Source organism: Ursus maritimus, unplaced genomic scaffold (genome assembly GCF_017311325.1).
Source record: "Ursus maritimus isolate PB19 unplaced genomic scaffold, ASM1731132v1 scaffold_24, whole genome shotgun sequence".
NCBI lineage: Eukaryota > Metazoa > Chordata > Mammalia > Carnivora > Ursidae > Ursus > Ursus maritimus.
This window is the reverse complement of record NW_024424897.1, coordinates 41,899,120-41,913,343: the sequence shown is the minus strand read 5'-3', so window position 1 is coordinate 41,913,343 and position 14,224 is coordinate 41,899,120. Positions and strand designations below refer to the sequence as shown.

The window sequence follows — 14,224 nt, the reverse complement described above, 5'->3', positions numbered from 1 at the left end:
ACCACATGAGTGGGTGAACTAAAAAAATTATTAGAAGAAATAATGACCAAAAATTAATTTTGATGGAAACTATAATCCCACAGATTCAAGAAACTCAATGAACACCTCCAGGATAACTTCAAATCAAGATAAAGGTACATCATAGTAAACTTACCGAAAAATCAATAATAAAAAAGGTCTTAAGACTAGTCAGAGAAAAAAAAGACATTTCCTACAGAGAAACAAAAATAAGAATGCCTGCTGAATTCTCATCTGAAATTGTGCAAGTCAAAAACATAATGGCATAACATCTTTCGTGTACTAAAAACACTGTCGATTTAGACTATCATACATGGTAAAAATATACTTTAAAATTGAAGGTGATTCTACACACCTATCAGAATGGCTAAGATAAAAAAACAATTATAGGGGTGCCTGGGTAGCGCAGTCGTTAAGCGTCTGCCTTTGGCTCAGGGCGTGATCCCGGAGTTCTGGGATCGAGCCCCACATCAGGCTCCTCTGCTGGAAGCCTGCTTCTCCCTCTCCACTCCCCCCGCTTGTGTTCCTTCTCTCACTGGCTGTCTCTCTCTGTCAAATAAATAAATAAAATCTTTAAAAAAAAAATTATAACACCAAATGCTATAAAATAAGCTAGTCACAAAAGGCCAAATATTGTATGATTCCTTTCAAATATTATATAATTCCCAAGGGCTGGGGAGAGGAGGAAATGAGGAGTAAGTGTTTAATTGATATAGAATTTTAACTGCAGAAAAATAAAAAGTTTTGGAAATGGATGGTAGAGAAGGTTGCACAACAATGTGAATGTACTTAATGTCACAGAACTATACACTTTTAAAAAAAAATATTTTATTTATTTCACAGAGAGAGAGAAAAGGAGAGCACAAGCAGGAGAAGCAGGAGAGGAAGAAGCAGACGCCCCGCTGAGCAGGGAGCCCCACTCGGGGCTCGATCCTAGGACCCTGGGATCATGATCTGAGCCTAAGGCAGATGATTAACTGAGCCACCCAGGCGCCCCACACAGAACTATACACTTAAAAATGGCTAAAATGCTAAAATGGTAAATTTTATGCTACGTATATTTCCCACAATAAAAAAAATGCTAGTGAAGATATGATGAAACTGGATTACTAATATATCATTAGTAGAAATGTAAAGGTATTTATTTACTTATTTGAGAGAGAGAGAGCGCACACATGAGAGGCAGGGGAAGGAGCAAAGGGAGAGGAAGAGAGAGAGAGAGAATCTCAGGCAGACTCCATGTCCAGCATGGAGCCCGATGCAGGGCTTGATCCCACAACCCTGAGATCATGACCTGAGCTGAAATCAAGAGTCCAACCCTCAACAGACTGAGCCACCCAGGCTCCCCTCATTAGCAAAAATGTAAATTGTTACAGATACTCTAGAAAGTATGGCAGTTTCTTCCAAAACTAAACATGTGTGTTGTTTATGACCCAACAATTAAACTCTTAGATATTTATCCCAGATAAGCAAAACTTAGGTTCACACAAAAACCTATACCATTTGTATGCCTACTTCATTTGTAATAACAAAAAACGGAAATACCCAAATATCTTTCAGTAGGTAAATGGTTAAACACATGGTCCATGCACATCAAACAACTACTCTGCAATAAGAACAAACCACTGGTACATTTAACAACTTAGATGAATCTCATGCAAAGCATGCTAAGTGAAAAAAAGCTTATTTCAAAAGTATACACTGTATAATTCCACACACTCCCTAAATGTCAAACTTGTAGAGATGAAGAACACAAATGACTTCCAGGGGTTGGGGTGTGTAAGGGAGAGAGGTAGCTGTGACAATAAGGGTAGCACAAGTGATTCTTGTGATGGAACTATTCTGTATTGACTGTGGTAGCTGTCACAGGAATCTACTCATGTAGATAAAACTGCAGAGAACTAAATATATATACAAACTCACACAGGAGTGTCTGGGTGGCTCAGTCGATTAAGCGACTGCCCTCGGCTCAGGTCATGATCCCAGGGTCCTGGGATTGAGCCCCACGTTGGGCTCTCTGCTCAGCGGGGAGCCTGCTTCTCCCGCTCCCCCTGCTTGTGCTCTCTGTCAAAAAAACAAATGAAAAAACAGACAAAAAACAGGGGCGCCTGGGTGGCTCAGTTGTTAAGTGTCTGCTTTCAGCTCGAGTAGTGATCACAGGGTCCTGGGATCCAGCCCTGCTCGGCGGGAAGCCTGCTTCTCCCTCTCCCACTCTCCCTGCTTATACTCTCTCTCTTGCTGTCTGTCTCTCTCTCTGTCAAATAAATAAATAAAATCTTAAAAAAAAAAACCCAACAAACAAACTCACACACAAAGGCGTACAGGCAAACTGGTGAAATGTGAATAAGGCCAATGTCAATGTATCAATGTCAATTTCCTACTTGTGCTATTACACTATAGTTACCCAAGATGTTACCACTGGCGGAACCTGGGTAAAGAGTCGACAAGATCTCTATTATTTCTCATAATTGCATGTCAATCTACAATTACATCAAACAAATGTTTCTTTCAATTAAGGTGAAATACTAACCAAGCAAAATCTGTGAGAATTCATTAACAGCAGATGTGCACTATAAGAAATACTAAAGTAGGGGCACCTGGGTGGCTCAGGAGGCTAAGAGTCTGCCTTTGACTCAGGTCATGATCCCGGGGTCCTGGGATGGAGCCCTGCATCAGGCTCCCTGCCGAGTGGAGATCCTGCTTCTCCCTCTTCCCACCCCCCGACCCCCGCTCGTGCTCTCCCTCTTGCTATCTCTCTCTTCCTCAAATAATAAATAAATAAAATCTTTAAAAAAAAAAAAAAAAGAATACAGGAGTACATACCCAAAATTGAAAGCAGGGGCTCAAAGAGATACTTGTATACCACTATTTATAACAGCAATATTCATAATAGCCAAAAGGTAGAAACAATCCGAAGTCTATCAATAGATGAATGAACAGGGGCACATGGATAGCTCAGCTGGTTGAGCATCCGACTATTGATTTCGGCTCAGGTCATGATCTTGGGGTCATGGGATTGAGCCCCACTTGGGCTCTGCACTCTGCACAGAGTCTGCTTGAGATTCTCTCTCCCTCTCCCGTCTCTCTTTCTAATAAGTAAATAAATCTTTAAAAAAATAGATGAATAAACAAACGAACATGTGAGATACACACACACAATGGAGTAGTTTTCAATCTTTTAAAAAGGAATGAAATTGTAAGATATGCAACTACACAAATGAGCCATGAAAACATTATGCTAAGTGAAATAAGCCAGACACAAAAGGACAAATACTCTATGACTCCACCTATATTAGCTACCTAGAAAATGCAAATTCACAGAGACAGAAAGAACAGAGGTTACCAGGCCCAGGGAATGTGGGATTGGGATGGGAGCTGTTCTTTAATGAATACATTGTTTTAGATGATAAAAATGTTCTAGAGATGAATAATGGCAATGGTTACACAACACTGTGAGTGCACGTAATGCCACTGAACCGTACACTTTAAAATGGTTAAAATGGTTCATTTTATGTTATGTATATTTTAACACAATTGTTTAAAGAATGATGAAGTGTTACCAAAGATGAAAAGGGATTATTTCATAATGAGAAAAGGACAGTTCAAGAATATACAATAATCCTGTGCACCTGGGTGGTTCAGCTGGTTAAGCGCCTGCCTGCAGCTCAGGTCATGATCCCAGGGTCCTGGGATCGAGCCCTGTGTTGGGCTCCCTGCTCAGCAAGGAGTCTGCTTCTCTCTCTCCCTCTGCCCCTTCCCCCCACCCCCGCTCATGCCCTCTCACTCTCTCTCAAATAAATAAAATCCTTAAAATTTTTTTTAATTAAAAAATAAAAATATACAATTCTAAATGTGTATGTACCTAATAAAACGTCAAAATACATGAAGAAAAACTGACAAAACTGAAAAGAAATAGACAAATGAATCATTATAGTTGATATTTCAATATTATAATTGAGCAAACAGGTTCAGGAAATCAACAGGTATACAGAAACTTAACACTCAAATAACTTGACCTAATTCACATTTATAAAGCACTCCATCCAACAAAGAATACACATTCTTGGGGCGCCTGGGTGGCACAGCGGTTAAGCGCCTGCCTTCGGCTCAGGGCGTGATCCCGACGTTGTGGGATCGAGCCCCACATCGGGCTCCTCCGCTATGAGCCTGCTTCTTCCTCTCCCACTCCCCCTGCTTGTGTTCCCTCTCTCGCTGGCTGTCTCTATCTCTGTCAAATAAATAAATAAAATCTTTAAAAAAAAAAAAAAATACACATTCTTTTCAAGTGCTTATGGAACATTAACCAAACTAGACCATATACTGGGCCATAAAACAAGTCTCAACAAATAGAATTACAGTGCATTCTCTGACCACAGAGAATAAGAAATTAAATTAGAAGAGTATTCCTAAATATTTGGAAACCAAACAATTCTAAATAAGATATAGTAGGGTACCAAAGCTGCTGTCGCCAAGTCTAAATCCAACGCTGCCCGCCGGCCCACCTGCCTGCCTGCCAGACGTGTACCCTGATTCCATATTGTTCTAAATCCAATATGGCAACTCTCAAGGATTAGCTGATTCAGAATCTTTATAAGGAAGACCATACCCCCAGAATAAGATTACAGTTGTTGGGGCTGGTGCTGTTGAAGAACCTGGCAGATGAACGTACTCTTGTTGATGTCATGGAAGACAAACTGAAGGGAGATATGATGGATCTCCAACATGGCAGCCTTTTCCTTGTACCAAAAATTGTCTCTGGCAAAAACTATAACATGACTGCAAACTCCAAGCTGGTTATTATCACAGTTGGGGCATGTCAGCAAGACAGAGAAAGCCATCTTAATTTGGCCCAGCATAAAGAAACACCTTTAAATTCATCATCCCTAATACTGTAAAATACAGCCTAAACTACAAGTTGCTTGTCTCCAATCCAGTAGATATCTTGACCTACGTGGCTTGAAATATAAGCAGCTTTCCCAAAATACCTTGTTATTGGAAGTGGTTGCAATCTGGATTCAGTCCAATTCCATTACCTAATGGGGTAGGTAATTCACCCATCAACTGCCATGGGTGGGTACTCAGGGAGCATGGAGACTCTAGTGTACCTGTAAGGAGTAAATGTTGCTGGTGTCTCCCAGAAAAATCTGTGCCCTGACTTTGGCACTGATACAGATAAGCAACAGTGGAAAGAGGTTCACAAGCACGTAGTCGACAGTGCCTATGAGGTGATCAAACTGAAAGACTACACATCCTGGGCCACGAAACTGTGGCAGATTTGACAAAAGTCTAATGAAGAATCTTAGGTGGGTGCATCCAATTTTCACCATGATTAAGGGTCTCTAAGGAATAAAAGATGATGTCTTCCTCTGTGTTCCTTTCATCTTGGGACAGAATGGAATCTCAGATTTAGTGAAGGTGAATCCGACCCCTGAGACAGAGGCCCATTTGAAGGAGAGTACAGACACGCTTTGGGGGGAATCCAAAAAGAGCTGCTGTTTTAAAGTTTTCTAATGTTGGGGCGCCTGGGTGGCACAGCGGTTAAGCGTCTGCCTTTGGCTCAGGGCGTGATCCCGGCGTTATGGGATCGAACCCCACATCAGGCTCTTCCTCTATGAGCCTGCTTCTTCCTCTCCCACTCCCCCTGCTTGTGTTCCCTCTCTCGCTGGCTGTCTCTATCTCTGTCGAATAAATAAATAAAATCTTAAAAAAAAAAAAAGGCATTTAAAAATAAATAAAGTTTTCTAATGTTGTACCACTCCGTTATCTATACTACAACAGAATTTTAGTTGGAGGTTGTATATATTATTGTCCTTATTATTTGTTACTCTAGAAATATTAAAATGACCTAGAAAAAACATCAGTTTCTTAAAGTTACAAATAGGAACAGTTCACAAAACCCTGCAGCTATATTCTGATGCTGGATGATACCAATCTCATGTAGTCCTGAATTGGTTAATGTAGAATAGTTCCACCACCTCAGAGACACCACTACCAGTGCTGCATATACTGCAGTTGCTCTTCAAACCAGATATGTATTTACTGTGTGTTATTTAACTCCTGGTTCCTTCACCCAACATGTCTAGTCCAACCACATCCTGGGATGCTTGAGACACTCTCCCTCTGCCCCTCTCTGCTTCTCATAAAGAAACTAAGAAAGAAAGAAAGAACGAACATCAGTTCTACATAAACTTGTCTAGCATATAAACACTTACTAACTTAACTTATGAAGTCAACAATACCATGATACCAAAACCAGAGACATGAACAAGGATTCTACAGGCCAGTATTTCCCATAGATATGAATTCAAAAACTCTGAACAAAATATCAGCAAGTAGAACCCAGCAACTTATGAAAGTAATAAAGTATCATCACACCAAGTACAAAGTTTATCCCTGGAGTGAAAATCAATCAATAGAACTCACTATATTAGACTTAAGAAGCATAATCATATGATCTCAGTAGAGGCAAAAAAAAAAAAAGCATTTGACAAAGTTCAATTCATTCCTGACAAAAACTCTTAGCAAACTGAAAATAGAAGGAACTTCCTTAACTTGATAAAGATTATCTATAAGAGCCCTACAGTTAATATCATATGTAATGATGAAAGACTAAACACTTTCCCCAGAAGATGGGGAACAAGGCAAGGATATCCACTCTCTCACCACACCTATTCAAGATTGTACTGAAGGATCTAGCCAGCGCAATAAGGCAAAAGGAGGAGGAGAGGAGGGGGAGGAAAGGGGGAGATGAGAGGAGGAAGGGGGGTGAGAAAGGGAAGGAAGGAAGGGTATGCATTCATATTGGAAAAGAAGAAATAAAACTGTCTTTAATCATAAATATAACTGTCTACTTAGAGAATCCCAAATAATCTATAAAATAGCTGCCTGAACTTAGTAATAAGTGAATTTACCAAAGTTGCAAAATACAAAATCAATACACAAAAATCTATTATATTTTTACACAGTATTAGCAAAATTGAAATTTGGAGGAATAAAAGTAACATTTACAATAACATCAAAAATCTTCAAATACTCAGGGATAAATTTAATATGTGCAAGATTTGTATGCTGATAACTACAAAGCATTGATGACAGAAAGCAAAAATAAACTAAATAAATGGAGAGAGAGAGACCCCAGTGGTAGACTGGAAGACTCAATATTGCTAAAGGGTCAATGCTCTTCAAAATGACAACTCATGTTGTCTTGCAGATGAAGGAGGGGGTTGTCCTCAAATTCCCTGCAGCAGGAACCCACTTAGGTGGGTTGACTTCCAAATGGAACGGTACATCTACAAAAGGAAGAATGATGGCATCTACACCATAAATCTGAAGAGAACCTGAGAGAAGCTTCTGCTGGCAGCTTGTGCCATTGTTACCACTGAAAACCCAGCTGAAGTCAGTGTCATATCATCCAGGAATACTGGCCAGCAAGCTGTACTGATGTTTGCGGCTGCTACTGCAGCCACTCCTACTGTTGGCCACTTCACTTTAGAAACAATTCACTAACCAGATGCACGCAGCCTTCTGGGAGCCAAGACTTTTGGTGGTTACTGTTCCAGAGGCATCTTATGTTAACCTGCCTACCATCATTCCGTGTAACACAGACTCTCCTCTGCACTATGTGGACATTACTATCCCTTGCAACAAGGGAGCTCACTCAGATGGTCTGATGTGGTGGATGCTGGCCCAGGAAGTTCTGCACATATGTGGCACCATTTCCCACGAACATCCATGGGAGGTCATGCCTGATCTCTATTTCCACAGAGATTCTGAAGAGATTGAAAAGGAAGAGCAGGCCACAGCTGAAAAGACTGTGACCCAGAAGGAATTTCAGGGTGAATGGATGGCTCGAGGTCCTAAGTTCCCTGCTACTCAACCTGAAGTCGCAGACCAGTCTGAAGGCAGGCAGGTGCCCTCTGAGCCTATTCTGCAGTTCCCTACTGAGGACTGGAACATCCAGCCTGGCACTGAAGTCTGGTTTGTAGCTCCCACTGCTCAGGCCACTGAATGGGTAGGAACAATCGATGAGTGGTCTTAAGCTGCTCTACTACAAAGGCAAACAAAATGGAAATAAGGTTGATGGAAAATAAAGTTTACGTGTATACACACACACACACACAAATGTAAAACCTCACACTTTAAAATTTCTATATGAAAGTACTGAACAAAATTTTTTGTGACCTTGATTTATGCAAAGATTTCTTAGATATAAAACCAAAAGCACAACCCATAAAAGAAACTGATAAACCGAACTTCATCAAAATTGAAAACTTCTGTTTTTTGAAGATAATATTAAGAAACAAAAAATGAGCCTGAGAGAAAAGATGTGCAAAACACGTATCTAGCACCTGAGTGGCTCAGTCGTTAAGCGTCTGCCTTCGGCTCAGGGCGTGATCCCGGTGTTCTGGGTTCAAGCCCCCCATCAGGCTCCTCCGCTGGAAGCCTGTTTCTTCCTCTCCCAATCCCCCTGCTTGTGTTCCCTCTCTCTCTGGCTGTCTCTATCTCTGTCAAATAAATAAATAAAATCTTAAAAAAAAAAAACACGTATCTAATAAAGAAAGGGCTTAATCCTGAATATATAAAAATTCATAACTAAATAATAACAAACAGCCCAATTTTAAAATGGAGGGGAGGGTCAAATAATTTGAACAGACACTTAGCTAAAGAAGAAATACAGATCCCAAATAAGCACAAGAAAAGACACTGAGAAAATGCAAATCAAAATCACATGAGCCCCCTCCCCATTCAAGGGATGGGCTAAACTTGGTGGCTCACTTCCAAAGAAACAGAGTAAGGAAAGAGAAAAATAATAACTTCACAGTAGTGAAAGCTGGCAAACACTACATTAACCAAGTGAGGAAGGCTAATACCATCAGTGTTGTCACGTGGACATCACGTACCTCCAGACAGGATGTCCTGGGGAAGACACTAGACATCCACGGTATTCTTTGTTTTTGTTTTTTCTTTCTTTCTGTATTTTGCGGGGGGGGTGGGGGAGTACGACCACAAGTGGGGGGAGGCAGAGGGAGATGCTGACTTCCACTGAGCAGGGAGCCCGACACGGGGCTTGATCCCAGGACCCCGGGATCATGACCTGAGCCGAAGGCAGATGATCAACCAACCAACTGAGCCACCCAGGCACCCCTATGATATGCTTTCTAAAAACCCATCACCTCAGGGTAATCAGGAAAAAAATATCAGACAAAACTAGATGAGAGATACTCTTCAAGATACACAGAGAACACTCCTCAAGACTATCAAAGCTATGAAAAATAATAAGAACAGAAGGGACTGAGAAACCACATTTCAGAGGAGACTGTGACAGAAAGAGAACATATTAACAGAAATCCAAATAAAGTCTGCAGTTTAATTAATAAGTAATATACACGTGTCAGTTTGGGTTTTGACATAAGTACCATGAAATGCAGTCTCAGGATATTTATTAATTAATTACAAAGGGGAAAACAGTAATTACAGTGGAGAAATGTGGAAAATACCACTTAAGCAAATGAACCAGGTTAACATCAACAGTAATAAGACCTATCAACATCATGTGTCATATCCCTAACATAATGCACTGAGAAGGGCACCATATCATTCTGCAGTATTCTTAGCAAATACATATCCTCAAACTAATCATGAGAAAACAGTAAACATGCCCAAACTGAGAGACATATTAAAAACAACTGACCAGTACTCACCAAGCATCAACATTAAAAAAAAAAAGTGTCAAGGAGTCATAAAAGACAAGGTACCATCACAGATTAGAGAATCAAAAGACAAATAAACTGTAGTGTGAGATCCTGAAACTGAGAAGAGTTACTAGTGAAAAAAGTAGTAAAATTCAAGTAAGGACTAAGGTTAACTTCATAATATTATAAAATGTTGACTTCCTTGTCTTGGTAATTATTCTATGGTTATATAAGATTAGGGCTGAAAGGCATATCTGAACATTCTACTAACTTTGCAACTTTTCTGCAAGCCTAGTATTATTACAAAATCTTTAAAACACATTATAGTGTATCAATTAAAAAGCTGGAAAAAAATATGAAAAAGAATGACCAATTCTAGTGAAATCTCCAAAGTTATAATAACCCCTTAACTACTGAGAGCTATGTATTAAAATAATATCCCAGCACTTACTTTGATTTCTATAATTAATCCAATGGAAGAAATATTAAATTTTCACAATATTTACTCCTTCACAGTTCGATGAATTTTCTTTTTTAGATTTATTTATTTATTGGGGAGCCTGAGTGGCTCAGTCAGTTAAGCGTCTGCCTTTGGCTCAGGTCATGATGCCATGATCCTGGGACCGAGCCCCAAGTTGGGCTCCTTGCTCAGGGGAGAGCCTGCTTCTCTCCCTTTGCTGCTCCCCCTGCTGTGCTCTGTCAAATAAATAAATCAAATCTTAAAAAAAAAAAAAAAAGATTTATTTGACAGAGAGGGAGGGGCAAAGGGAGACAGAGACCCTCAAGCCAACTCTGCACTGAGCACAGAGCCAATGCGGGCTCGATCCCACAACCCTGAGATCATGACCTGAGGGGAAACCAAGAGTCAGATGCTTATCTGACTGTGCCACCCAGGTGACCCTCACAGTTAATGAATTTTTATATGCCAGAATATTAGCAAGTGAGAGATGCGTTTTATTCTAAGCAATTATTGTAACAGCTCTTTAAGCAAAAGGACAATCACCAAAAAAAAAAAAAAAAACAAAACATCCGTAAAAATTTAGAATATCAGTTTTTATCATTTGTTCAAAGAAATAATTATCATGGCAAATCATTAAAGTTTAATAACACTTCACGTTCCAATGTCCAAATATAAACAGTAACTCATGGGGGAAAAGATACTACAAGAAGATCAAGCATTCTTCTATTAAGCTTAAACCACTTTCATTTGATTTAACTAGGACAATATCAAAACAAACCAGTAAACCAAAATAAGCATAATTCATTCAATATTTACTAGGAATTTACCAATTACCAGGCACCATCCCAGATGCTGGGGATTCAGAAATGATAAGATGGGAAAGGGAAATAAAGGAACAACTGCAATGTCATTTAACAAATATTCATTAAATAATAAAAGATGAATGAAAGATAGCCCTGCCTTGGGGTGCATGTGTGGCTCAATGGGTTAAGTGCCTGACTCTTGATTTCATTCAGGTCATGATCTCAGGGTTGTGATATGCAGCGTGGGGCTCCGCACTCAGTGGGTATTCGCTTAAGATTCTCTCTCCCTCTCCCTCTGCCCTGCAAACCCCCCCCCCGCACTCATGCTCTCAGTAAAATCTTTAAAAATAAAATAAAATCTTTTTTAAAAACTGCCCATACTTAGCGTATACATTTTGATGAGTCTGTACATAAGTATACACTTGCTTACATACCATCACTGCAACCAAGGCACGAAACACATCCGCCACCTCCAAAAATTGACTTGTGTTTTTTTGTGGTGTGTGTGTGTTTGTTTTGTTGGTCAGAACACTTAACATGAGAGCTATCCTCTTAACATATTTTCATATTTACTAGTGAAAGAAAGGGACTGAGAATTTGTCTGTTCTTCCTTGCTTTTGTTCAAAATAAGGTGAGAGAAATAGTCACACATAAGATTCACAATGCAGACTAGGTTTAATAGGTGAAAAACTAATGTAGTTATTCCGTAAGAAGTCTTAGAGAAAATAGTTGGATCATCAGAAAAGGGGTGGTTATATATTGGAAATTAAGTTGAATACACATATTGTGCGGCTTCCTCCCTTAATACAAGCTGAAGGTATACATTTGTCATCTTTTAGTCTTGTTTAATTTTAAAACTGTGACTAAAATGTTTATTTTTAAAGATTTTTTTTTAAGATTTATTTATTTATTAGAGAGACAAAGACAGCACATGAGTGCAAGGGGAGAGGCAAGGGAAAGAATCTCAAGCAGATTCCCTGCACAGTGCAGAGCGGGATGTGGGGCTCAAACTCAGGACCCTGAGATCATGACATAAGCCAAAATTAAGAGTTGGTCGCTTAATGGGCTGAGTGGCCCAGGCGCTCCTACTTACTTTTAAAATAAACTCTACCCCCAATGTGGTGCTCAAACTCTTGACCCTGCGATCCAGAGTCTCATGCTCTACTAACTGAGCCATACAGGCGCCTCTCGAGTTTAAAAAAAAAAAAAAAAAAAAAAAAGTAAGATTTAGTTATTTATTTGAGAGAGAATGCGCACATGCACTAGCAGGGGGAGGGGCAAAAGGAGGGAACCTTGAAATAGGTAAATAAGGGGAACCTTTTGCAAGGGGAGATGAAAAATATGAGTTCATTTTATATGTGCTGAAAATGATATATCCAAGAAATGTAAGACCTCTCAGGTAGGCAGTTGGGTGTAATGAAGTTGGGAGAGGCAGTGGAAAGAGGACAGAGAAAGAGAACCAGCGATATAAATGAAGAAAAGTATCAAGTGCTAAGAGACATCTAGAGTAAGGGGTCAGTAAAATAAAATTTTTAAGAAGGAAGGGGATGATTAATAGTGTTAAGCATCACCAGGAAGAAACTGAGGACCACACATGAATATTTATTTTCCTTGTGAATTCTAAAATGTCTTTCATGAACACCTTTTATCTCCCAGCATTTAACACAGTATTTTGCAAACAGGGAAAGAGCATCTCTCTAAACTCAAAGTCCTGTTCCCTGAAAATCAACCTAATAAATTAACGTTTTTAGGCACTTAAAATATTAAAAAAGAAAACAGGGTCAGGAACAACTAAGGTCACCAGATTTATGCTCTTAGAAATTTTTTTGCATGTTTTTGCATACACTAATAAATTACTAAGAGAATACCAATTACATTCACATAGCCTAAATTTTCCATGTGTACCACAAAGTTAATTTACTAACTTTAATTTTTCTTTTTTTTAAAGATTGTTTTATTTTTAAGTAATTTCTCAAGAGTCACATGCTCTACCGACTGAACCAGTCACCAGCTCTACCGACTTAACTATAAATTTTTCATGTCTTTCCTCAGAATTTTTGATGAAGTGCTTGTAAATGTGTACTACTTTTCTGCAGACATGCATAGTAGGAGCATTTTCTCCTGATGCCTAATCCACCATTCAAATGTTTAATATCAACTATCTTTGAAAGGATACACAAGAAATTGTGGTTATCCGTACAAAGGGGTACAGTATGGGAAGGGGCTAGACATGGGAGGATAACTTACTTTTCATGGTATATCTTTATAAATATTTTGAATTTTATATCATGTACAGTTATAAATTTATTTTAAATAATTTAACTTTTTTCCATTATTTAAGATTTTTCTGATTTTAAGGCAAAAGCTAATGACTTCCCAAAGACAACCATAGTCCCAAGATGCATGGATAGCTTGTATGATAGAAATGCTTTGACTGACTTCTCACAGGCCTTTCCCATTATAGAGAGTCTTGGCTCTGCCCATTAACTTCATGTCAAAGTACTGTTAGCCCCTCGAAGATAAGCCCTTTCCTTCCCTCAACAGAGACAGGAAGACAGTTTTACAAATCAGATTTGTTTCCTTTAATCTTTCCTAAGGTTTTCTTACAAAATCCTGACTCAGTCTTCTTTGACTTTTCTATTCCCAACAGCCAGATTTCCTCTTATTCTAACTACCAACACCCCCAAGACTAGCAATTCCCACACCTGAAAGGAAATTCTCACTAAGGAAGAGTAATAGAGAAATAAATCACATACACTACTAGTATTTCATGTACAAAGAACCGATGAAAAATTTTCACAAACACTAATAAAAACTCTATTATGATATAGGCAGACATAACAAGATGGTTAAAAAAAATGAATGAATGAATATGAACACAGCAGGTTTGAGCTCATCGCTCAGTCTGTATAGCATGGAACTCTTGATCTCAGTGTTTTAAGCTCGAGCCCCAGATAGGTGTAGAGATTACTTACAAATAAAATCTTAAAAACAAAAACAAAATAAAATCTCAAAAACAAAAACAAAAACAGGGGAGGGGGGGCACCTGGGTGGCTCAGCCGGTTAAGCATCTGCCTTCAGCTCAGGTCATGATCTCAGGGTCCTCAGAGGGAGCCTGGCACCGGGCTCCTGGCTCCACAGGGAGCCTGCTTCTCCCTCTCCCTCTGCCTGTCACTCCCCATGCTTGCACACACACTCTCTCTCTAATAAATAAATAAAATATTTAAAACAAACAAACAAACAAACAAACA

The 14,224-nt window shown here is 39.3% G+C and overlaps 1 protein-coding gene and 2 pseudogenes across 2 annotated transcripts in view; 2 read left to right on the top strand and 1 right to left on the bottom strand.

The window, feature by feature from the left end:
- Window positions 1-14,224, bottom strand: part of TAOK1 (TAO kinase 1) — a 151,166-nt gene that overhangs the window by 124,454 nt on the left and 12,488 nt on the right. The gene's annotated exons all lie outside the window — the stretch shown is intronic.
- Window positions 4,288-5,585, top strand: LOC103667208 (annotated as a pseudogene).
- On the top strand, window positions 6,215-8,426 carry LOC103667209 (annotated as a pseudogene).